The sequence below is a fragment of the Salminus brasiliensis genome, chromosome 5, assembly GCF_030463535.1.
Source record: "Salminus brasiliensis chromosome 5, fSalBra1.hap2, whole genome shotgun sequence".
Lineage (NCBI taxonomy): Eukaryota > Metazoa > Chordata > Actinopteri > Characiformes > Bryconidae > Salminus > Salminus brasiliensis.
The window spans coordinates 15,060,296-15,085,295 of NC_132882.1; the positions used below are offsets into that span (position 1 = coordinate 15,060,296).

At 41.8% G+C, this 25,000-nt stretch overlaps 1 protein-coding gene across 3 annotated transcripts in view; it reads left to right on the plus strand.

Moving 5' to 3' along the window:
- Positions 1 to 1,420: 1,420 nt before the first annotated feature.
- sema6cb (semaphorin 6Cb) overlaps positions 1,421 to 25,000 on the plus strand; it is a 158,981-nt gene continuing 135,401 nt past the window's right edge. For all 3 annotated transcript variants that reach the window (XM_072679555.1, XM_072679557.1, XM_072679556.1), the window contains exons 1-2: positions 1,421 to 1,680; positions 17,412 to 17,525. The gene's annotated coding sequence lies outside the window, so the exon portion shown is untranslated. The remainder of the gene's footprint in view (positions 1,681 to 17,411; positions 17,526 to 25,000) is intronic.

The following is a 25,000-nucleotide window of genomic DNA, read 5'->3' on the forward strand; positions in this document are numbered from 1 at the left end:
AGAATGTAGTTGTTGGAGCAATATTTCTGGCTCTAACATTCCCGATTGAACTTACCTGACTAATGATGTAATTGACTGTGAAGTTCAGGTGGTCTCCCAGACTGGAGTTGGGAAACTCTGAATTAACTGAAGTAACTTAGAATCTGAATGGTCTAAACTGGACAAAATTGAATCATAAGAATATATGCATGCATTTATTGCATTTCCCGTTTCCATTTTACTCAAAAAACAATTTAATCATCTTTAATCTGCTCATGATTGGGTTATCCTAACGTACATCTACCTGGGATATACAGCAGTAAGTGGAAACTTTGACAACTGTTCTTTGTTGCGCTTTTATAAATGGAGAACCTGTCGTAGTTGTTCTTGTGCATACAGTAATCACACAAATAGGTAAGACTAGAAATATTAAACAAATATTAAAAATAAACAAAGGAACAAAGGAGATCACAAAGTCTACACAGTCACAGTATGTAAACCAGATGTAAAAGGTCTTTACCATACTATAGGTCAGCTGGGACATGACTGTTAAAGATTAAAGGGGGATCAAATTGTTCACAGTGGTGGTCTCGGACATCTTTATTTTAAATGATTATAAATTTATTGTCTGATACCTGAGATATTGCTTAATGATAGTTTTGAGAAGATTTTGGCCTAACATGTATTTTGAATGCAGAGTGTCACATTTTAACACAATGTAAATCTGGCAGTGGTTGTTTACATTGTCTCAACATTTCCTGATAATGGATTATAAAATGCTAAAACAAATGACTATAGAATAAAATATTTTTTACATTGAATGTTGCCATTTAAAGGGTTTTACATGACAATATAAAACTAAATACATTATATATATATATATATATATATATATATATATATATATATATTTTTTTTTTTTTTTATATATATATACATAAAACACATGCAGGTTCACTGGCTGTTTTGAACGGTAAATAAAGTTACTATATTGTACCATTTGTGTTTTAAACATTTTATTACAACCACTAAAAAGATAAAACAGATGATGTTTCTACAGTGTTTCGAAACCACTCTGTACATTTTAAAAACTGAATAATGAAGAAACTAAAAAATGGTGATTCCCCTTTAACTTGCACTGATTTGGACTAATCCAGGTTCAATAGTTCTGGTCCTGAAAGCTCTGGTTCTATATGGTGTTTTTCCCCACTCATCACTCACGCCTCTCCCTGCTTCGTTCAGCTGCAGCTGCTTTTTAAAGCTTCAGTGTTGTTTTCGTAAACCATATTAGTCAAAACTGTCGAGCGGAAACTTTTAAAGAGAAACACATGAAACTCTTTCTCGGCCTCTGATTGGACGCGCGGGACGTCAGTTTAGCAGTAGTGGGCGTGTCCTGAGCGCTGTCGCTCGCGGTGCTGTTGTAGTTCTAGCGCAGTGTCGCTGTGTTTGTAGGCGTGTGGACTTCACCGTACTGAGGGCTCCAAACCAGCCCTCTCCCTCTGTCTCCCTCTGTCTCTCCCTCTCTCTCTCTCTCTGTGTATGTCTGTCTCTCTAAACCAACTGGAGGAAAAAACAAAGCTCTAGGGGAAAACACTACCATATCTCATCTCTCCGCCTCTCCGTTGTGCGGACGAGCGCCGTGACCCAAAGGGATCCTCTTTCAGCTCGCGCACAAAGGAAGAAAAATTAAAGAAGACAAAGGTAAGTGGCCTGTTTTTCCACACCGCTGGAAGTTTTCCTCCCTGTAGGTAGCTACTTGTGTACATTCCCAGTTGGAGCGCGGCTCGTGTCGGATAGGTCTCCGGCAAAAGCTGTTTGTGTTTTTTTGTTGCTGAATTTGAATTGAACAGATTTCATTCAGCTCGCTGCTCTTCTTGACGGACGTGTTGCTGTTGCTGTTGCTGCTGTCGAGACACAAAGCAAAAAAATAAAAAAAAGAAAAAAGAAAAGAAGCCTGTGTTGCATTGCATCCGCCAGTGCAACCGCATGTGCAGCCGTGTTGTCCTGAAGTCCTGCACGTAGGTAGACTGACTGATTTGTCCTTAATGGGGCTTAAAACGTCCCTTTTCACGGAAACACTCGTCCTTTTGCGCTCGAGACTGCTGTGAACCATGCTGTGTTTTTTGGCATCTGCATCTGCAGCTGATAAGACCACGATTAGTGCTGCAGTGGTGTTAGCACGGCATGGACCAGTCCCAGCGGTCATTTCGATGGGAAACAGATGGGAAGAGTGAGTGAGAGTGTCTTTTCTGGCATGGGAAGTTGGGGTGTGTGTGTATATATATATATATATATATGTATGTGTATGTGTGTGTGTGTGCTGAAGTGGGAAAGGCATGGTGGAGTGGAGTGAGTGTCAGTCGTCAGTGAGCATCAGCTTCAGGTTCGGCCACCGGACTGTGTTCACTCTGTCTGGAGCTCTGCGCCGTTATTTCGCAGACGCTGCTTTGGCCTGTCTGTTGTGAATGGCCTGTTTTCTCAGTGTTCAGCATCCTTCTCTCTAACTTTGAGCTGCCTGTAGAGGGTGTTGCACATGCTGGCAGCACATCTGTCTGCAAGATCCAGTGGAAAAAGGATGGTTTTAGTGGGAAGTGGTCACTCAGCAGGTCAGCAGTCAGAGACGGTGTTGATGTTGGTGGTAATGGTGATGGTGATGGTGATGTTGGCTTGTGGGAACAGATGCATTTACAAGTTGTTTCCTGTTTGTTGGAGGACTATTTTCAGATCTTAGAATGGAACACAAACAAGAGGAACATGAACCCAGATGTTGTCTCCTCGTTATATGACCATATCAGTGGACCCACTGGCCACGTTTTTAGATGTAAAAGCTCTTTCTTGAGTGAGCTATTGCATTGATCATGTTGTTGATGAATAGATGGCTGTGCTAGCAGACCTTTCTGTAGGTATCCATCTTACTTTTCATGTCGGATAACAGTTTTTAGTGATGGTACCTCAACCGTAATTGCCATATAAGTGCTCTTAAAAAGATTTGACTATTACTTTGCTTCCGAGAAGAACCTTAATGGAGTTCAGAAGTATGAAAAAGTCAGAGTATGACATTCTTTCTATTCCTAAATGCCATGGTCTAACGGTGGAAGAGTCAGAATAAGCTGTTAAATTTATCATTCTATTATTATTAGGAATAAAATATATGGATTTTATTAATTCAATTAATAATGTTGCATTTACTCCAGCCTTTCTTTCATAATCAGCTAGTTTTGACATTTATGGTTGTTTCTTTTACTATTTTATTGTATTACAATCAACATAAGGATGCTACATCCAGAAACAGACCCTGTAAACCTTTGGCGTAATTAAATTGCATCCAGGTCCCAGTCTCTTTATGCCATTCCTTGTACTGCACAATTTAGCCATTAGTATGTGACGCCTTAAAGGTGCACTCGCTTCCTTTAAGCCATGTAGGATTTGTTTTCTCACCTTTCTGACCACCGCAGCTGCACAGAATCACTAACTATCTTAAAAGGCTTTGGGGAGAACTGAATACCTTACTATTAGTGAACTCCACGGACGTCTAATTGGTCAGCATATCGTTTCAGAAAGGAGATAGAACGCCCCCTATCGTCCAATGCGTGGCCTGTGTCGCCCTTGTTGCAGGTTGCTTTTTCCATCGCTCTGCCACAGCCATGGTTGGCACATGCCATCCCTAATGTTTAGTCTAAGCCCTAGAACACATGTTTATTCATAAGCAGCCTCTTTACCTGTGCACCACGTTGGAAGCTATACTGTGTGAAACTGCTCCTGGCATTAGGCATGGTACCAACGGGTTGATGTTTGTCTGCTCCAGAGAGTCCTATTCTATTTGCTGTACTTCTCTACAGGGACTGGACAAGCTACAACTTAAAGTAGCTGAATGCATTCACTAGAAGGGGTGTCCAGAAACATTTGGACATATAGTCATAAGCAGTAAGGGTCTGCAGGGTCAACTGTTCATTGGTTTTATCACTAGGTTTAAAAAGAAATGGTAGTCTGAGCTCTTTACTCATAGTGACCGACTGTTGTGAACATTAGTACCCCTTTGTTTTGAATATTATGCGCCTCTAGTTCCCGCATTGCAAATGAATTGAAGTTAAAGGCATCATTTACTGTTGGAAGGCCAGGTTTCATAAAGGGCAAGAAATGCTTTCTGTTCTCTTTAACTGTAAACTTGCCTCTGCTTCCATTGAGCCCCACAGCTCCAGCCTTTTTGCTAGCGTGGGTAATGATGCATATAGCCTGGGGTGTAATTTTATTTCCAATTTCCGTTGCTGTAGTTTTGTCCTAAATGATGTTACGCTAGCGGTGTGTTGCGGATGGCTGTGTCTTCCTAATGGCTCTTTGGGTAATGAGTGCTGAAATAGGCTTGGTGCTTGGAGTACGGATCTAAGCCATCTACCGCTCAGTCTCTTTTCGGTCAGTTATTTATTTCTTTTGTACCCTCATTCCGTCGGGGTGCAGATGGAGGCATGTACATTTGAACCTCATTTGCCCCGCTGTAGCGGTTTTTATGAGAGATTGACTTTCAGATATATTCTGGAAACGAATAGATTCATTCTCAGGCAGGATATAAAAGGCAGACCCAGTCGAGTCTTCTTATGCTTTTTGTTTTGACATTGAGAAACAATAGATCACATTCAATTAGAAAGTATTGGGGGTTTCTAGCACTTCCTAATGGTTCCTCATATTTCACACTGATTGGCGTTGCCTATGGTGACAGGGCAGCCAATAGCTGGCAGAGATACCTGGAGTGGGAAATTATGAGGCAGCAGGAGGGTTTTTGGAGGTTGGTGGGGATAGAGGTAAGAGCGCACGCTTGTTCCTGCCTGGCTGACCATGTCCAGCGACGGGCCTCGTACCCCTGGGGAGTGAATTATTACCTGTCAGATGTGGAGCCTCCACATCATCCATAACCCGGGACTGACACGGGGGCAGCCAGCTTCAGTATGGCAGTGCAAGCAGTGGGCCTTGGCCTTCAAGCCTGGCCTCCTCTCGCTCTGGGTGGGGAAAACAGATTAACCTGCTGCTACAGGCGATGCAAGTGGCTTAGGAAAACAGCCTTGTCTGCTGGCTTGTCCCTGATGTGTTTAGGGTTTCTGCATGCATATGCATGTGCACACCCACAGATCTTTCAGAGCTAATGAGGTCTCAGTGTTTCTGCTGGTTTGCTGTTTGTTGCTTGTTAGATTTTTTTTTTGTTGTTTTTTTGTTTTGGAGAATTTAACATTTATTTTTAGGGTTTGGATCATGCTAAAATAATAATAACTGGCCCAGATTCTAGAAATGGGGGCTGTAATGGGGACTTAAGTCATTGAAGAAGTCAAAAACGAATGGATTAACACGTCGATGCTGGTTGCTGACACCAATTTGCCAATTTGCTATTTTGCATTGTTTTTTCTTTTTACCAGCTTGAAAACAGGGCTGACGTAACTCCTAATTGGTTTCAACATTCACACAGTAAACCCCAGGCTGCTCTTTTTCTATCTGGGAAGGGAGGATAGATAACATGATGAGAAACATTTAGGACTAGGATGCAGTGTTCAAAAAAAGATGTGTTTTGTTGTTGGTGTCCTGGACTTCCTGGACTTCACTTTGGACATGTTACGGACCTCAGCTCATTTTACATTCTGCTCTTGGATGAAATGACTTTCACTGGCTTTTTGAATCCATTTCTCAGAAGCTTTAACCCATTGTCAAACGTGCCGCGTGGCAGCCCTGGCTGATCTACTATGGCTGAAGATAGACGGCCACCTCACGTCCGCTGTTAATGTAGTGCTGAGGAAGCAGTGACAGCTTAACAAGATAAAAAGAAAGATTAGACATAGATAAAGAGACAAGATGGGCATATCTCACATAATGTCAAAGCACAATGCTAATAGCTATCCTGCAGCTCCTTTAATTTCCTTATGCATTCTCCCTACCAAAGAGTTACTACATGTACTAGTAGCAGTTAGCAGTCAGTCCCACACTTTCTTATTGGACGTTTTTCTTGTTTTGGCCATGTCAGTCTTCTTTCTGAACAGCCCAAAGCAGTTTTGTGCTAGAACACACACACACACACACACACACACACACACACAGGCAGTGATTGGCATGACAGGAAGAATGAGCTGCTTACCCAACTGTCATCTTTAAGAATGTTCGGATAGCTGAGTCGTGAGAACTAAATCACATCGAGCTGGAACCAGCAGGCAGGCTAAGTCACAGAGGCATGGCTTTATTTTTTTTTTCTTCACTCTGGCTCCTCTTCACACCAGATTACGGAGTGATGACTAACTCCATTTCATTGCACTTCGACATTCAGCTGCATCCCCTGCTCCCTGCTTCCACCACACAAGCAGCCTTTTGTGCCGCTCCCATTGGTATGCCAGCATTACGGGCTAAATCCACGAGCTATGGACAGGCGCGTCCAGAACGAGCTCTGTCCCTAACGTTCGCCTCAGTCCCATTTAATTACACTCATCTCAGGATGTAAAATGGAGCCCAGAGGAGCACGTCTCCTCGTTTTTTTTTTTTTTTTTTTTTTTTTAATTGCTGCTGGCCATACATACAGGTTATTGATTCCTGCACTCTGTAGGGGGGTTTAGAGGTGCTCAGGTTTGTGCTCTAAATGATCTCTTAATCACTTTATAATGGAACCACTCTTCCTCCCGCATTGATTAGCTGCTTGCACTGGAATTGTTGCGAAGCTTCAACTTTTCTAATCTAGTTTGAACTCTCTGGGCTCCTTATACAGTGTGTTTACCTCACAGCCTGCCTGCAGCTAGGCTTACTTTGTGTTATCTCCCCTTGCCTTTGTGCTGCAAAAGAAAGCGCTGTTAAACACGCAGCAGATTTGCTTGCAATAAAATCTCAACGCCTTCAATGAGGTTCCTCCCTTGCAGCGTAATGGAGTTGTGCATTATGGCTTGCTACTTCAGCAGAAAGGACTGGTGTTAAAATGTGACGAACAGGATAGCTTTTGGATATTCGCTTTTAGCACTTTTGTGTAAAAATAAAGGCGCTCGAAGGCTTTTTGGGATTGGGGTTTGCACTCAGGCCTTCTGTTGTTCTTGGAAAGTTGCTGCTATTCCTGAGAGGGCAGAAAGGACTGCTGCTTCAGCACAAGAAAGGAAAAAGCAAATGGAGAGATCCTGGTTTGGATCTCTTTTTTTTTCTCCTCAGGAAACACTTTCACCACCTCTCCAGGATTTTGCACAGGCTTTTTTTTATTATTTACCTCCCAGTGGCCTGTGAGTGTTTTGGATTTGTTTGTTGCTTATATTTAGAATTTCAGAAGGTAATAATTCCCTGCTCAATGCCCAAGATGGTATTTTAAAACTCTCTGCAGGATTCAGTGCTATGTGATTAATAGATGACTGCCTCGCTGCATGTTTTTAAAATGAGTGTGTGGTGTGGCTCTAAAGAGGGAAACAGAGCAGGAAATTAAAAGCCTGAAGATAAGTTGAGGATTTTTTTTTTCTTGCACTTAAAGCTGCAGTTCCGTCCAGTAGAGATGCATCATCAGAGCCCATTCACTCAGGACAGCGGGGTTTCATCAACCTCACAGAAGAGCTTTGATGTGAGAATTGAGGCTTTCATTTGGGTTTTATTTGTGAAAGTGGTCTTTTGTGGAGGCGTGCTGGGTGGGAGTTGTTCGGTGTGAATCTACTGTGACCATATGCACATTATGTAAATCCCTCAGATTTCCCAGGCCTCCGGAAATAGAAGTCTCATCTGACCTTCACAGAGTGAATCTTGGACAGACTCTGCACATGTGTCCACAGAGGAGCAACGGGACGGTGCAGGGCTGGCCCCGTAACGGTCAGTCTAAGGCTGGACTCCGCGGGGGGTGGCTTCTGTGTGACGTCTGATAATTGGGGTCTGCTTTGGGCTAGAGCTGGACGATATAAAAGAAGTGTGTATGATTATATATTCTAGCAAGAATGCCTGTAACAGTAAATGTGACAGTTAATAAAAGGGTCGAAGAGAACAGTGTTTATTGCTGGTCGTGGCGTTTCCTACAGTCAACAGAAGCACTGTAGCTACAGGTATCCTTGAATCAGTGTAAAACCATGTTGCGTTGTTACTTTGCTTTCATTTATTTGTTTTATCGTTTTAATCTGTGTTTAGTTTAAAAAAACATGCGGTAGAAAAGACTGAATTGCAATGAATTATTAACTATGCAAACAGCACTTTAACTAATTAGCTACTCATATACAGTAGTATTTAAAAGGAAACTGCCTCTTTGAAAGGTATCACAGCTTGTAAATGTTTTTTCAAGCATTTATTTGGGGTGAAAGGCTTCTAATTTCTGTCATCTGTTCTGATGACTCTTCCATTAAAGCCATGTTTGTGCAGGTGTTGCTGCACAGTAGAACAGTGCACCACCACTCCAGAGTCTGCAGTCCTTTCATTAAGGTCTTTTGCAGTCAGACTGGAGTTTTTATTTGGCTTTTTATCGATCCTATGTTTAGTTCTCGAGTTTTGTTGGTTTTCCACACCTCAACTTGACCTCTGCCATTGGGGGCATTGAGTATTTTTTTTATTCTGAGTGCTAGGCGTTTGCTTAGAGGACCCCTTAGCTGCTGATTGTTTGGACAAGTTTTGAGGACTCCCAAGTAATTGCATTGCTTGGCCTTTTCTAACAACCATTGTAAACAAGACATAGCCCTAACAAGTCAATTACGTAATTAAGTCTGAGACCTTGGTAAAAGTTTTCTGTGAGCTCAAATTTCTTTGGGTGCTTTGCTGCTTTTCCACTCTAAAATGGTACAAAACAAAAACAATACACTTATCTTAATTAAAATGTTAAAAAAGAAGGTGTCATATTTCCCTTCATGGTTTTTGGAGATCAGTTCATCCTTTACTCATTTAAATATTCACAGGAACCCACTTTTTGACCAGGGATGCCGAAACATTTTCATTCCACTGTAGAAGATTTTACCATAGATTTTAACACAGGCAATACAGATATACTATGGGGAAGCAGGTCAGCTTGTGTGATGTGTGTGGGGTTTTTTTGTTTTTGGCTTTTGGCTTTTGGCTTCCAATCAAATGAATGTAAAGAATCACTGGATATAAAGCAGTTTGTGCAGAATAGAATAGTTCTCAATAGAAATGATGAAATAATATGACAAACTAGCACAGATGGTTATGGTATGATAATTATATGCTAATTGTATGGTAGTTATATTACCATCAATAAAAATGCAAGCTATAGGGTAAGACTCTGTAACTGTCACTTACGCTGCTTCATAACTAAATTTGAATTATGATAATAAAATTTATCTGGATTATTTCAGAAGGCAATCATTTGTCTATATTTACATAATTGTCCAGGCATAATGCGTAAGGCGTTTATTAACAAATTTAAAATTTGTAGCATCTCTGTTGCTTGTGGCATGAATATACTGTGTGTACTATCCTGACCAAACACTCCTTGTACTTTTATAGCAAGACTGATAGTAAGTCTGTAGAATTTACAAGTTTATATCTGTAATACGTACTGGTAATGTTAATCCATCTGTTTCACCTGTTGTTGGTCTAGGTCATTGAACGAATGTTTTAAAGGTGACCTATCCCTTTTAACACAGTCCATTGGGGTCTTTGACTTTCTATGTTCCAAATATCACAAGGATTAAACACCAACAGTACCCTTTTCCCATCCAGCAGGCTAATGTTTACTTCACCTTGAGTTCATTTCTTTCTTTCTCTCTCTGACTTGCTTGCTCACTCTCTTGCTCTCCCTCACACTAACTCATTCACTCTCTTGCTCTTTCTCACTCTTGTGCGATCTCTCTCCCTCCCTCTTTCTCTCCCTCCCTCTCTCTCTCTCCCAGCTATAGTCTGCTGTATCTGCCTACCGAATTCTGAATCAATATACACTTATGCCTCAGTTTGTTTTCATTTTCTTCTCTCTGCAGTCAGATTTTTTGGTGGCCACAGTACATTTTAAGATTACCCAAAACTGCACCCAGTGACCTGACAGTTTTAGAACTGTGACAGCCTTTCATACACTGACTGTAAAAGTTAGTGGGTGTTGACTCTTCATTTCTGGGTGTAAAGCCTGTCTGAGTAAAACTATTTGCATTCTCTTCAAATAAGAGTTACCAGTTCGGCCGCAGTCAAACTATCATCACTATCAGATTTTGAACAGTAAAGGTAGTACGATAAGCACAATGTTGATCTGTAATAAATTCCATTACGGCCGAGCTCTCGTTTGGACCTTGATGGGTTTAAGAGTGGAAGCAGTCACTATCGAGCTCTCTGTAAGTTTTCTGCGAACTCTGGACACTCACTGGAACGGGGTCTATTTTTAGTGCCTGCTGTGAGAGAGAGAGGGGTTGGGGGAGACATGGGGGTTGGGGCAGTCGGTGTCATATAAAATCTCCCTTTGGCGAGGGTCCAAACACCACCAGGGCCCCCCCAAGTCCCACCTCCCTCCTCCATGCTTTTCTCATTACTCAAGTGTGTCTCGCTGTTAACCATATGATGACTCAGTTCTGCGTGAATGCATGCGTGCACACAAACACGCTCGCAGCTGCATGTTGCCGTGCGAGCGGCCTGTTTTTTGTGGTCTTTGTCTGTTTCTATTTCGACCACTCTGTAAACTTGGGACGCTTGGACACACGTCACATGTGCCCACACATACCCGTAAGCTTTGGGCCCGTAGCTACCAGGCGGCTTCATTTGATCCTTCTTTATTGCTTTCTCACATTATCTCTGTCTCTCTCCTGGCCAGCAGCTCATCCCAGTGGAGCAATCTCCGCCTCACACTGAGGACGGGGGTGGGAGCAGAGAGAACAGACTCACCGTAAACAAATCCCAACTTCACACAATGACATTACCTCTAACACTGTACCTCACCTACAGACAGGCAAGCCAGGCGTAAGCTCAAGTATCACCCCCACTCTCTCGTTCTTTCTTAGCCTTTCGCTCCATAACTATCCAGTGTATACTGAAATAGCAGGCGCAGCGGATCTATGGGGGGGGTGCCGCAAAAATAATCATCAAATATATGTGTGTGTGTGTGTACTTAGACAGATTTGGCCTCAGCTTCATTTCTTGGGTGAGTCAGTGGGAATATATGTGCTGTGCTTATGTGAGGATGAAAAAGATGGGTTTATAGATAGGGAGGAGACTTGGGGTCGATAGGGCTGTTGACTGCCAAATGTCTTACTGGGCTTTGGAAGGGTTCTATTTCTTGGTGAGTCACAGCCTGCCTCAGCTGGGTTTTCCATTCTACTCTTCATTGATTGCCGTTTTGAATGAGCCGCATGCAAAGTCAAGAACAGAGTTTTTTGCACAGAAAGCCTTGTGGAGATCGGCGACCTCGCAGAGCTGACAAAAGCACAGACAACATGTTTCACACTCTCTTTGTGCTCAAATTAACCATCAATTAACTGTCGACCACTTTCCATTCGTCTCCTTAACAAAGCAAGCTAAAATGCTCCGTACAACTCAGCTTTTGAGCTCAGTGGGCATCCGGCCTATTTTCAGTTCCGATGGATGATGCTTTTTTTTTCTCCCTCAGATTAGCATGATAACGCCCTGGAGAGGGAGGAGAAGAGCTAATCACATCTCTTTCTCTCTCATTTCTCTCTCTCTCTTTCTCTCTCTGTTTGAATATGTGTGTGTGTGTGTGTGTGTGTGTGTGTGTGTGTGTGTGTGTGTGTATAACAGCAGAGCTTATTATCATACTGAATGCTTCATCGGCTAAACTAGCACTCTGATCTCCTCCATAAATCTCTCGTATCGTACACTGGCAGCAAACGGGGGAACGGAACACAAAGGAAAATTGTACGTCTCTTTCTCTGCGCTGCTCTCGATATTATGTTTGGTTAACAGGCTCGTTTCTCGAGCCATTATTTCATGTTAATCACATCCTGGTGGTCCCATCCTAGAAGATCAGGAACGTTCTTCCATTTCACGATCCGTCACCGTCTCGAGTGTGCCACTCGTGGAGGTGGTATGAATGTGCCGCTGGTCCACAAGTTTCCACTCTGGCTACAGTGCAGATTCAAACTCATGAGTTGAAGTCATTTCCATTGCGGTTCCTGCCCTTCAGAACCAGGGCAAGAGGAGAAGGTTACAGCCTGTCCTCTAAAGAAGTGTTTTTTGTGTCCAGAAGCCAACAGGACCACCCTGTAGTGGTTTCTGTTTTTTTTTTTTTTTTCTTCCTTCCTTAAACAAGTCGTCTGGCCTAAGTCAGCCCTGCTGCACATTGTAAAGCCTGACACCCACCAGACTGAAAGGGGCCGGCCCAAATCTCAGCCGGCCTCCCAGCACAATCCCACTGGGGTCACAGGGTCATAAGTTAAGCAGGGGCAGCAGTGTGACCTGAATAGTAAGGAGATTGATTTTTCCTCAGTGGAGGGGCGGCACTCAGGGCGGAAAGATGGCTCAGGTCAAATCATTTGCCCTCTGTTCAAACGGAAGAGAGGGGGGGCAGAGGAATGCGCTGGTGAAAAGTGTGGCAAAGAAGGAATTCACAAAGTGTCCCCTTGCTTTCTCCTCACAGCCTGAAGTCTTGAGTGAGTTTTACCAGCGCCCAAAATGGGACACAGCGCGGCGGCGCTTCTTTTAATAGACAGTGGAAGTGTTTGGCAGCCAGCAACAGCCAGTTCCTAGACTTGGGTGTATGTTTAGGCTTAACAGGGTGACCTTTAGTCACGCTCAAGCTGTGGTGAAGCCGCAGAGTACAGTCTACAAGTCTGTCTTCCCCTCCAGAATTCCTGGTTGATTGCTTAGTTCCAGGGCTGGGTCTAGAATGGACTATTATGCATTCGCTACAGTTACGCCAGGCTTCCAACAGTGAATCTCTTTGATACAGTTACACTCCATTTTAGCTGATTATGAAGATCTTTGTTCATATGCGTTCCAGTATTCTTTCTGCCTGTTTTGTGTTTTCACTTTCAGCCTAGCAGTATGGATTTGTTCTGATGGTTACACTGAGGCGGAAAGATTATGGAAGCGTTATTTTGTGTGTGGAGAAAGTTACAAACTCTTCCTTTGAAGCTCTGTGAATAATGACATTTACCCAGCTTTGCCTTCTTCCAAACGCAGTCGATTAGCCAAAGGCGTGTTTTGTGTTCGAAGTTTTCATTAGTTTTGTGCTGGAGTTATCTAGAATGTGTTTAATAATATTAAGACCCAGCGTTTAAGAACTAGCTGTGGACTGATTTACCAGATTCATAAATCAATTCAGTATGATACAGTGACTTTATATGGTTTTGATACAGTAACAATAAAGATCTTACCAGTACAATATTTTATAAAAGTGTTATGTTGGCTCAAAGCTAATGTACCTTTTCACAAGGAGGGGTGATCTGCCTTCACTGTGAGCCTGTTTGTTTAATTTTTATTATGCTTTGTGTATAATCAGTATTTACATTGAGTCCTTTGTCTGCTCCAGTCTGTGGATTGTATTGTATTTCTCTGTATATTTTATTGAGAGGCTTGTACTGATCTATAAAATATGATACACTATATTGTTGTATTCTTACTAAAACAGCACGTCATTAGAGCTGCAACAAACAACTATTTTGATAGCCGAATAATGTAATTATTATTGAAACGAATCATCAGTTATTCAGATTATGAATTGCTCAGTTACAAAATAACTCTCATGTAATGACCAGCTTTTAAATTAGCTTGAGGTTTGTTTTATGCATTTGCTAACTAACAATAAGACAATAAAGATAAATAACCTTTTTAAAGAACTTTCCTGCTACTATAAGATCTGTTTCCAGTTCGATTTTAAACCAAGAATGTGCAAAGTAGCAATAATAAAATATAACTTAGCTAAATTGTTTTTCTCTTTGTTTGGATTTGCAAAAAAGGGAGACAGATGACAGTAATTCTAACTTTCAGTTTGAACTTATTTTGTGCTACTGCTTAGTTTTCAGTAACTTTTACTTTGACATAGGGCTGGGTGATATGGTAAAAATACTATATCACAATATTTAAAGACATTTTTTATGATACATATAAGACAGTTTATGACGATACAATAAAATATTGTCATATTCGCCAGCTCTACTTTGACACGGTCTGGCCGAAACGACAGTATTGTCGACCCTTTATTCATTTATTCAATACTTTTGAATAAACAATACTATTCATTAGCACATGTCATGTTGAGCATTACGAGACTTCTCATTCATATTTCAACCAGTGACCTTAGTCTTCTCATTTATAACGTCTCTGGGTTGACTAACTTCTTATATGAAGTTTAAATTTGGTTTGAACTTTTGTCCTTTTTTGTTTTGGAAAACAGCATGTCGTACATGTGTCCGAAGCCATTTAAACAAGTCCATCTGAGAATACTTGACAAAAATGGAGGCATGCCATCTGCACAGTGCTAATTATATTATTGGGGAAAAGCTTGTTGTTACTCCTTGGCTTCATTAGTCTCGCAGATTCAGTGCAAAACTAAAGAAGCAAACTTGTCATGTCTGATTTGAGGTGAAACAATGTATAAATGAGATGTATAATGGGTCAGTTTGTATGTGGGTTATACGCATATGTGTGTCTGCAGCTATGTAATAGCCATGGGTTGTTCATTATGTAGTCCTCATAAGGCTCAGAGCTTTATCCCAGATGATGAGCTGCAAAGCCTTGCTGCCTCTGGCATTAGATTTAATCAAACGACTGCAGCTCCTCGAGAAAACAGCTGGCCATTCTGAGAGTTCCTCTTCTTCTCCTCAGACATGCCACCCTTCCTCAGGCTTTCCGTGGTTTGGGTATGTTTTTTGTGTGCTTTTGACTCTGAGCCAAGGAGGAGAAGTATGCAGTGAGCATACGTTTTCTACAGATGCCATGTTGGAGTGCTGCTCCGAGACACATTTATTTCCCAGATCTACACCGCAGCTAACAAAAGGAGCCCCAACATGTGCAGGATTATTCTAGGAATCCGTTAAGGCAGCCATGTTCCCTGAGTGCTGCATGGCGAAACACATTGTTAAAGTGCTGAGGTGAAGCCAAACTAAGCAGCCTGTAACCCCTCTCTCTCTCTCTCTTGTGCTCTCTCTCTATTTCTCTCCGATTTCTCTTTCCTGTTATAATATAGGATCAGCTTAGATTTATTTGGAATGCAAACCCAACCTTTTTCTTTTGGTCAAAACCGAAGATCAGGGCAAAGTACCTCATGATGGAGAGGACACATTTCTTAAGAGTGATGAGAGATTCTTTTTTAAGGTTGATTGTGAAATCTGCACTGTGAAACGTATGCTCTGCACATGCTTTTTTTTTTTGCTAAAAGTTGTTAAGATTTGGCTGTCCAAGATTTTTCCTGTTTCTTTCCAAGGTTCCAATACGTGCCTAGTTCTCCTATTTCCCAATCAGATTGTATTACAGTTTCAGTTGAACCACAATTAGTAGTATTTTCTGGTCCTGAAGGTTGTGTGTGTATGGGACATTTGGGAACCATTTGAAGGCTGGACAATTAAGATGCCATTGAGACAGCTTGGTAGTATTTGTGCATGTGTTTGAGTTCCAAACAGATAGTATCATTTTCTGAAGTAGACTGAGACGCAGAAGAATGAGGAGACCTTCTGGAACCAGTTTACTATAGCATAAGGCAAGGTACTACAGTGGCTAGCCGCCAGAAACGTATCGCATGGACCCTAAATAGGCCGATGGCAAAGCGCTCAAGTTCTATTCCTCCATTTTCCTGCTTTCGGCTATTCTTAGCTGCGGTAATGTAAGACACATTTACAGAGGGAGGCCTGTAACAATGAAAGATAAACTGGGAAGATACAGAATGGAGTAGTGAGTTATGGAATAGCGATGGCCTCATCTCTCTCCGTTCACCTGAACCCTGTGGAGAAGGAGACAGCCAGCTGCCCCCTGGGCTTATCTTGCTTTCAGCCTTAAAAGCCTCAGAGGAATGCTGCTCAAACGCCCACCTACCAGAACAACCTGTCCACAGAAAGCGTGTTACATATGGGGAGCAAAACAGCAGCAGATAGTGGTGATATAAGATCAGGTTCACTCTCTGTCCTTGCTGATAGTTTCATTTTAGGTTTTAAAAAGCCAGACTGAGCCAGAAACAGGCCTGAGGTTTTAGGTTGGTTTCATTTTCAGCTGAGATTGGTTTCAGTTCAAGCTGCAGAGGATAACTGGTTTGAGAGGCATGCCTGATTTTTTATTTATTTTTTTTTTCTTCAGTTGTCCGCAAAAAAAAGGGTGGGTGAATTTGAGGCCTTGGACTGGACTTCCTTTACACTCTAGGATTCGTTGCATTGAAATGGAGTTGACCTCAATCCTGACTTAGGCCGTGAAGAGCTTTTGTGGAAAAAAAGCCCCAGGATGTTAAGAGCACTTCGGCGCAGTATGTTTTGGATGAGCGTCTGAGCCCTTTAGCCTGACCGAGGACTTTAAGACGCCAAATGAGTTATGGGAACACTATGTGTCACTGTTTGCAAATATTGGATTTTCAGGTAATCTCGGCACTTTTTTAGACTGCTCGATATTACCTCAACCGCGCACAGAAAAGGCCTTTAACATTTTCTAGCAGTCTATAATTCATAAAATTAAAAGGCCTCTCTACAAGAACATAACTAATTTAGCCTGCCCTGAGGGGACTTTAGTAAGTTGAAGCTTATTTTACAATATTAAGCATGGCTGTTATTAGATCAGGGTTTTCTCATTTATTGACTCCATTATTCTCAAGCTGGACAAGGTGAGTCTAGCGTTTGACAGATGCAATGTAAGCAGGTCTAATGTGCATTGTTCTTCATTAAGGAACAGACAGGGATGGAACGATAAAGGGTGTGAGACTAACAGGATAAAACCAGTGTGTGAGATGTGGAAGGAGAGATAGAGGGCATGGAGAGACAAAGAAGAAGAAGGAGGAGGAGGTAGAAAGAGTGAAAGGGAGAAGGAGGCGAGATAGTGGAGAGTGTTGCAGTGACGCAGGTCTGGATAAGTAAAGAAACTGGCAGAGAGGAGCGTTCGCACGCAGCAGATTGAAGGAACAGATTGCGCTCCGAGATGTCCTGAGATTTGGACAGCCTCGGAATGGGATTTGTAGAGATTTGGTTGGAAATCTGTCCATAATGAATGTTAAGTGAACAGTGCCTCCATTTTCTGGTGCGCAAAGGCATTGTTTGCTCTAAGCATTATTACTGTTTTCTGTGCGCGGTTAGTCTTGGCACAGTGCTGGGCGGGAAAGACATGTTGCTTCGGTTGCTGGTGTATTCAGACAGTGGAATATACAGTAAAAAAAATAGCTCATTTAATGAGTAACCTCTGACAGCCCTGTATTAATTTCATTCAATTGAAGATAATAAAAAAAGACTGCAGAGTCTCTGTGGTAAAAACAGCAGCATCGATACTGTTGTAAAAAAAGTGAGAGCATTTTAAACTATGGCTGTTCTTTTCTTGGTCTTATTTAGTCGACTAAATCTGCTTCCAGTGTGATAAATGTGCCTTCTGTTTGGTTTCTTCCCCAGATTGAGGAATGTCACGGCTTTATTGAGGAACCCAATTCTTTATCAGACACGCCCCCTCCATCTCACCTTCGTCATGTGCCTGCCGTCCTGCCGTATCATTGGATGAGCATTGAGGTAGGAACCAATGGGAAGCAATTTGTTGAACTTCCAGACTCCGAAATCACTCATTTTATTTCCTCTTGACCTCTCGAACCTTTGTTGATATTTGCTTGGAGGAATACAATTGCATTCTGCGAAGAAAGATGGTTTTGATTTGGCAGAAAATTGAAGCCTTAGCGAGCTGCATTATCTTAGACCGGCTGCTAACCTCAGGGCATTGTGTGGGAATTTTTTTTTTGTTGATTTGAACAGCGTAATACAACTACGAAATGTACTGTCCACGAAAATAAGTTGGTCTTTGAGAGTAAATCAAATCCTACGTTCAGCAGTGGTCTGAGGAAGGTGTGTGCAGGGGAAATCGCTGCGGAGGGCGAGAGAGAAAGAAAAAGAGAGAGATAGAGGTCAAAGAGAATGAGCAGAACGGGAGGGGGGGTGACAGGCGTTCAGACAGAGAGAAAGGGTGAAAGAATGAAACAGAATTGTGAAGCATGGGCCGAGCTATGAAGGAAAACTAAAGAGGGAATAAAAGATGGAAGAGGAAGTGTGTGTTCAGTGTTTGACTGGAACACGCTTACTGATGCACACCTGATTCAGAGCCCATGAGAATCAGCCTGCAGGCCTGTGCTGATGAGGCCTGTGTGGATCCACAGCCCCTGGTCACCAGGAGAAAGCACAAATGTGTGTGCGCACACACACACACACACACACACACACACACACACACACACACACACACACACACACACACATTCACACACACTTGAACACACTTTGACTTTAGTGATTCTATGTTGATTCTTTAGGAAGTTATTCAAGCAGGTGAAATGTGAGCACTTGTCACTGTTGTGACCTGATAAATGTTATAACTACAATACACAAATCAGCTCTCTGCACGATTTATTGAATATTGTTGTAATCTATTACAATGATGATACCATTTCAACTTTCAGTTTGACACATCAGAGTGCAGTGATGCATGCTATACCCCGACACTAATATGATGATATCATTGACTTATTAAATTATCTCAGGATGCTTTTCTGATTAGAATGTGTGTCTCAGTTGTTCTGAGCAACAAAATATTTCATAAAAAAGACTGATGTATTCATATACATTTCCAGAAACTATACAATCCAGTGTATAGTTTAATTTTGCAATTACTGACCTCATCCTATACTCTTCCATAGCAAAAACAAATGTTTCTTTGGCTCTTAATATTGGTGGAACTCTTCTTTTGTGCTATGTAGATCCACTGTTTAAAAGGTTCTGTAAGGTACTATCTACAAAACATTTCCCTTGTTTATCAAGATCACTTGATGTAATTACCACTGTTGTATAAAGAGCCCTTGAAGATTTTTTAAGGGTTTATATGTGTTTATAGCTTTTAATAGACTTAGTAGAAATGGACACTGCGGTTCCATTCCCTTCTGTTCTATAGCAGTGAAGCCTAAACTGTCTGCCAAATTTGCAATGAGAGTCTGCACAGCAGAGACCAGAGGCGGAGCCAGACTCTCCTACTCATTTGGTTGACCCGCCCGCTCCTACCAGACCAAGCATCTTAGAATGCCTTCATTGAGTTTAGAGTGCAGTTCAGTACAGTTTTCCACTAGATAATTACTTTGTCCAGTAAGTCTAACGTTTCAGCAGTAAAAGTGCAGTTTAGCGATTTACGTTTCCATGAAATTCACACACCGTAGCTCAGCTCTGTTTGCTCTTTTTGCCAATGAGAAGAACCGATGTGGCTACGATCCAGTTTAACCTCCAAACTGCGGCTACAGAGCCAGCACACACTGGTGACGATTAAAAGAAGAAAAATAATGTTTAAATGATATTTGGACTTTGGTCTAGAATATAAATTTGGCGAGAGCAAAAATAGTGCCGAATCCAGCACATCTAACTAAGCTAAGGCTAGCTGGCTGACTTACAGCTAATTAGATGTAATTGGCCATTCTGTGCTATTGGCCATCAATCACTTCATTCCTAAGTCAGTATAATAGGCATTGTTACCATATAGCAGAGTAATGTTTTAAATAACGCAGAGAAAACTAGCTGTTGGGATTCAATACTGGAGATGGAAATACAGTTTAGAGGAGAAAACTGAGATGGAAAATGGGCTGTTTTGTCATTGAAACTTATGGGAATGGGCAGAGCTATATATCATGCTATACATCAGGTGCTAGACCTGTGGTTGCTTTACTTTTGAGAGATGTTGCATTATCCAGGCTTTTCTACAGTCACTGGTCCATAACAAACTTGTTTTGAAAGCTCAGAAAAGTGATAAATATTGACACATTTTGTGGATCATGAAAATACCGTAACAAACATACAAAGACAAACACCTGAGGGTAGGCTGCAGGAGTGATTGAGGTGACGAGGTCTCTTGTGGTTCCTGGAAGCAGATGGCTGGCCAGATGTAGGGCTGAGTTTGACCTTGGTGTCTACAGAAGACTAAACAGCATAGCCAATCTCCCTTACCTCACGCTCTATCTTCCAGGATGGCCCGTCCTCTCTCCCCAGTGCATGCTCTTTGCATTTTGACAGCTTATGGTCATTTTATTCAGATGGGCCATATGGTGCTATTAAGGGCTATCATTTTAGGTGGTATCATGGCTCTCATCCATGACTGCATTTTGATCACTACGACTCAGTATACCACACAGTGTCAGCATTAAGGCATTGCCCGTGACTCTGCAATCTCAAAAAGTGAGAGGGAAAGAGAGGAGGAGAGACATGTCAGAATTGTAATTGGGGTGAACAGATCCCCCGAGTTGATGGAGAAAAACCTTATTATGTCAGCTGAACCTGCATGTGTGAGTTCATCCCACTTCCCTTTGCTCACGCCTCTTAAAAGTGCCATCCCTCCCAGAGTCACTTTGTACCAGCGGCTAAAACATTTACACCCAGACGACTTCTCATCTCACAGGAGCTCAAAAGTAAAAGATGAAAAGTTGAGTATGAGTCAAAGCTGCGAAGGTCACCATTGATTGGAGATATTTCAGTCCACGTTATGCTTATAATATTGGCATGGTCTTCAGGTTTCTTTTTAAGGTGGGCTAAATTGCTCATTTGTGCTGCTAAAGACAAGTGCAAAAGAGCCAAGTTCAGTGTTTCAGGTAATATCTCAGAGACTTTAAATTAGATTCCAGCTACCAACTAGAGATAATGTCAGTTATACAAGCATTTAAATGCAGCACCATGTTCTCCTGCAAACTAATCTACATTATTTCGTTTTCCTACCACTAAGCTGTGTGCACACTAGCTGCTCTTCTAATTAATACAAATATTTCAGGCGCTGCAAGGTTGTAGCACTGCCAAAGAAGGCTTTAATTAGGTTTATTGATTGGTGAGAGATGTTAGGAGTTGTTCTTTCCAGCATATGTTTTATTAACACAACAGTCTGAGTCAAGTCCGCATCACGTTGGCATACGTTTCTGCTCTAGTGTTCGGCAATATCATATTATATCATACAATATCATAGTATTTTCTGCAGATATCACAGTATCATAGTAACAGACTATATTAAGGTTGGCATTAACTGCTAAAACTAATGTGTACTGAGTTATTCTGTGCCAAAAGAATGCCTTATAAGTCTGACATAGCTTGTTTTGATTGTTCTGATGACACACAATGAAGTTAAGAACTCTTAACCCTGTTAAGAAATAAGTAAAAGGTGCTACAAATGCAAATGCATCCATAAAGAACCTTGTTTGAAATAGAGATGCGTGAGCATGGATTTTTAAACTGGTAAAGAACTTTAACATCAGGTGATGGTTATTGAAATCTTTGAGTGTTCATCGCACTTACACATCTCTATTATTTGCATGGGACTTTTATGAAAAAGTGGTTCTTCTATGGCATTGCTCATTCATTTTTAAGAGTGTACGTTCAATTTACGAACATGTAAATTGCAAAACCTCATGAATATGATATCAATGACTACCAACTATATGGCAAAAAACACCTGAAAACCCCAGAAAAGCATCATCATTATAGTTCTATATCATTGTCATGATAGACTGCTTTAGTTCTGTGTGGTCAGTAATTGCTCAAAACCTCTGAACTCTTGGAGGCATCAATTCTGAGCCCTCAAGCAGTCTACCTTCCATTCTTTGTCTCTTCACTTATTAATTCTGATGGAGCTTCCATTCATACGGGATGTTCTTTGCGACAGTTCTTCATAAGGAAAAGTTTATGTGACCGCAGGCCTTTTCAGTGGACTGTTGACAGCAAGCCACCTCCATCTTCCTTTTACTGTGTTATAAAACCCTCCCTGTCACTTTATCACCTCTGTTAACAGTTATTGCTGTAGTCTCTCGTTCACTGCCATCTTTTTCAGGTTTTCAGCTCTTCCATGAGCAGAACTGGCCTCCATGCCTTAGACTGCATTGTAGTGCTTATTCAGTTGGCACTGTGTGCTCACCAGCAAGGTCTCTTCACAAGCCAGAGCAATTAACTCAGCTGAGGGATTGTTTAAAAGTACAGGAAAGCCATATCTCACCAGCAAGTGTTCAGTCAGTGTTTGTGTCAATACTGCTTTGACAATAATTTCCAACCACACGCATTTAATCTTCATGTTTTGATGTCAACACTTTCCTTTAGGACAAATATATATATATATATATAGAAATATGAAATATGTAGTTAGTTTCACCTTACATATAAATTAATGATGCCTAGCAATTTTACCTGGCATGAACACCAATATTACTGATACTGAATATAGAATAGATGTGTTAAAGTATTTGAATAATTATGGGAGGAAAGTTACATTGGTGTAAGGTTGCTTGATAAATGATCAAGTTTTAATTAAATATTATATATAAGTTTCTGTGATGAACACATAATCAAGAGCTATGATGATCGGTTTGATGAGTTTAACACACACAAAGCACCAGAGTGATGTAATTAGATTAGGCTAAAATGAAGTGTTAGAAGGCAAACAAGGGCTGTCCTTGAGTTTGACTGGCTACACTCTCCCGCAGAGATAACTGATACAGGATTTGAACTGTGCTGTCCCGTGTGGTGCTAACTGCACTATGTAACTTTGGTAAAGTGGGCAGGATAACGCCTGCGAAACACTGCATAACCAAGTCGTTTGTGGTAAAATCCTGTAAAATTCCTCTACCGCTCATAATGCTGCTGTAAATATTCAGCTAAACGGTCAGTTACAAAACACACAAAATAGCTCAAACACTCCCCTATTCTACAATAATAGCATCTGAAAATGCTTTGGCACTTTTATTTTTAGCCCCTAGAGCTGTGACTAAAATGAGTTTAGAAGTAATGGCTACTGTCGCAAACCAGCATCCCATCTATTCATTTCGGTGTACCTGCTTGTGTCCACAGAAGGGGAGAGCAGTAGTGGCATGCAAAGAAGTGAAAGGTGGAGATTGAACAGGATTCCGTGCTAGGCTAAAGTTAATGCTAGCCAAGTAGCTTTTAGCTAACTCCGAAATCATTGAGAAAATACAGTGTTCTTGTTACAGTGCTAAAAACAAAGCTATGAGATGCTACATGGCTCCTGTGAGCCATTGTGGCTATTAAAAGGAGAGGTTGTCTTAGCCCATCATAAAGCTTTCAAAGGAACACACTTGCTATTTATACTGAAAATGTCACCTTTTAAACTAGATTAGATTAGAGGTTTAGAGATTAGAGGTTGGACAATATACAGAAGATGACTTGAAATAGTTATTTTAACAAAAGCTGTTATTGATCCCAGGGACGGCACTTTGATGGACCTAAGCGTTGCGAAGTATGCCCAAAATTCTGAGATGTCAACCTTTTGACGGGCACTGAATTGTTTGGTTGTGGAGTAGTGGGGGCCTGTTTATAGGGTGAATGAGAGGAGATTGATGGTGTCTGGCCTCTGGAGGGGCTTTCATATTGTAAATAGAACAACAAAGGCAGGAGTGGAAACGAGAGGAGGCGGACGGGGTTACGGGCAGAACCAGCCACCCCTCCTCTCTCTGTGCTCCTCGACAAATTGGTTTCTGAGGACCCAAGACCATGGCATTCTTAGGTGTGTGTGTGTGTGTGTGTGTGTGTGTGTGTGTGTGTGTGTGTGTGTGTGTGTGTGTGTGTGTGTGTGTGTGTGTTCTCCATTGCCCTTAGTTGTTTGTTAATCCCCTGGTCCAGGCTGAAGGAGAAATGCATGTGCCTCCTGCGCTAACCAGCGCCTCCGGCCTCCCCAGAGACTCCTCTAGGTCTTTCTAATCCTGTGTGTGACCACGGGGGTGCCAGCGAGATTGCAGCCGTCTCAAAAGCTCTCCATCAGCGGACTTCAAAGTGGAGAGGAAGGGGCTTGAATGAGCAGGAGATGGAGGTGGACGGCACCCGACTGGCCTGCAGGTCAGCCCAACTCTTTACCTGAGGGTTTTCATTGTAATTCAGTGTGACCTGAAGCTTCAGTAAAGGGGGTAGTAGTGGTGGTGGTGGTGGTGGTGGTGGTGGACCTGGAGAGGCAGATGGGGAATTGAGGCTTAATGTCTGGTGCCAGATTAAACCCTTTCCATTTTCCGTGGCCCCATGGTGCAGTACTGAAGTGAAAAAGCATTCCTAATTTAAGAAATTATGACCATCTTAACATGGGTACGGCCTGTGGGAAGTATTTTATGGTGTGGGATTATGGTTTACAGCCACAATATTGATGTGTGTTGTGTCTTTAAATTTGAAGGCAATGGCATTGGGAGTTCTTGCGCATAGTAAAACTTTTTTACTGTGTGTGCAGTGTCATAAATGAGGGAAAAACATGGTTTTACAATGGTGTAATGTTGTTAAATGTTAGATTTAACAACATTAGACCACTCCAGTGCTCCCATGGAGTTGTTGCTGATGCCATTAGCATGTTTGGAATTCTTTAGTTTCATCAAAAATGAAGAACACATTCAGTGACTGGGCAAGGAACATGTCCTGACCCAAGTGTCAGAGAGACCAGTCACGTTAGGTGACCTTTCACATGCTGACTGTTTGCTTTAGTAAACCTGGCTTTTAGTAGCTGTGTGGGAGAAAAGCCTGTTCTCTCTGAGATGGCGCAATAGCGTGACTCTGAACCACTGCTCAGCGTTGCACTGGCTCTAGTTCCATATGTTTCCAACCACCCGTTCATTCTCTGGGTCCAAAACAAGCCAGGTTTTCAATAACGTGCTGGCAAGCAGAAGGAGATGATTGTGGGTTAATACCAGCTCTTGCTATTTTATGCGGATATCCTTGAGGATGACATTTGTTTTGTTGCAAATTATGTATTATTATGAATAAGAAGATAAAAGCATTTTCTATTATGCCCCAAACATCTCTGTCCTTTGAAGCTGGCTGCAGTTTTTCCCCCCTCTTTTTTTCTTCATGACATGTATTTTGTTGCCTTCCTTGGCTCCAGTTTAAATCCAAGAAGCTCATCGAATGCAGTTTGCTGGTCTGCTTTCTTGGCTGGATTCTGGCAGGGAGAGATGACCTCAGCTAAAATGATTGAAGATCTCTGGCTTTAGGCATTTTAT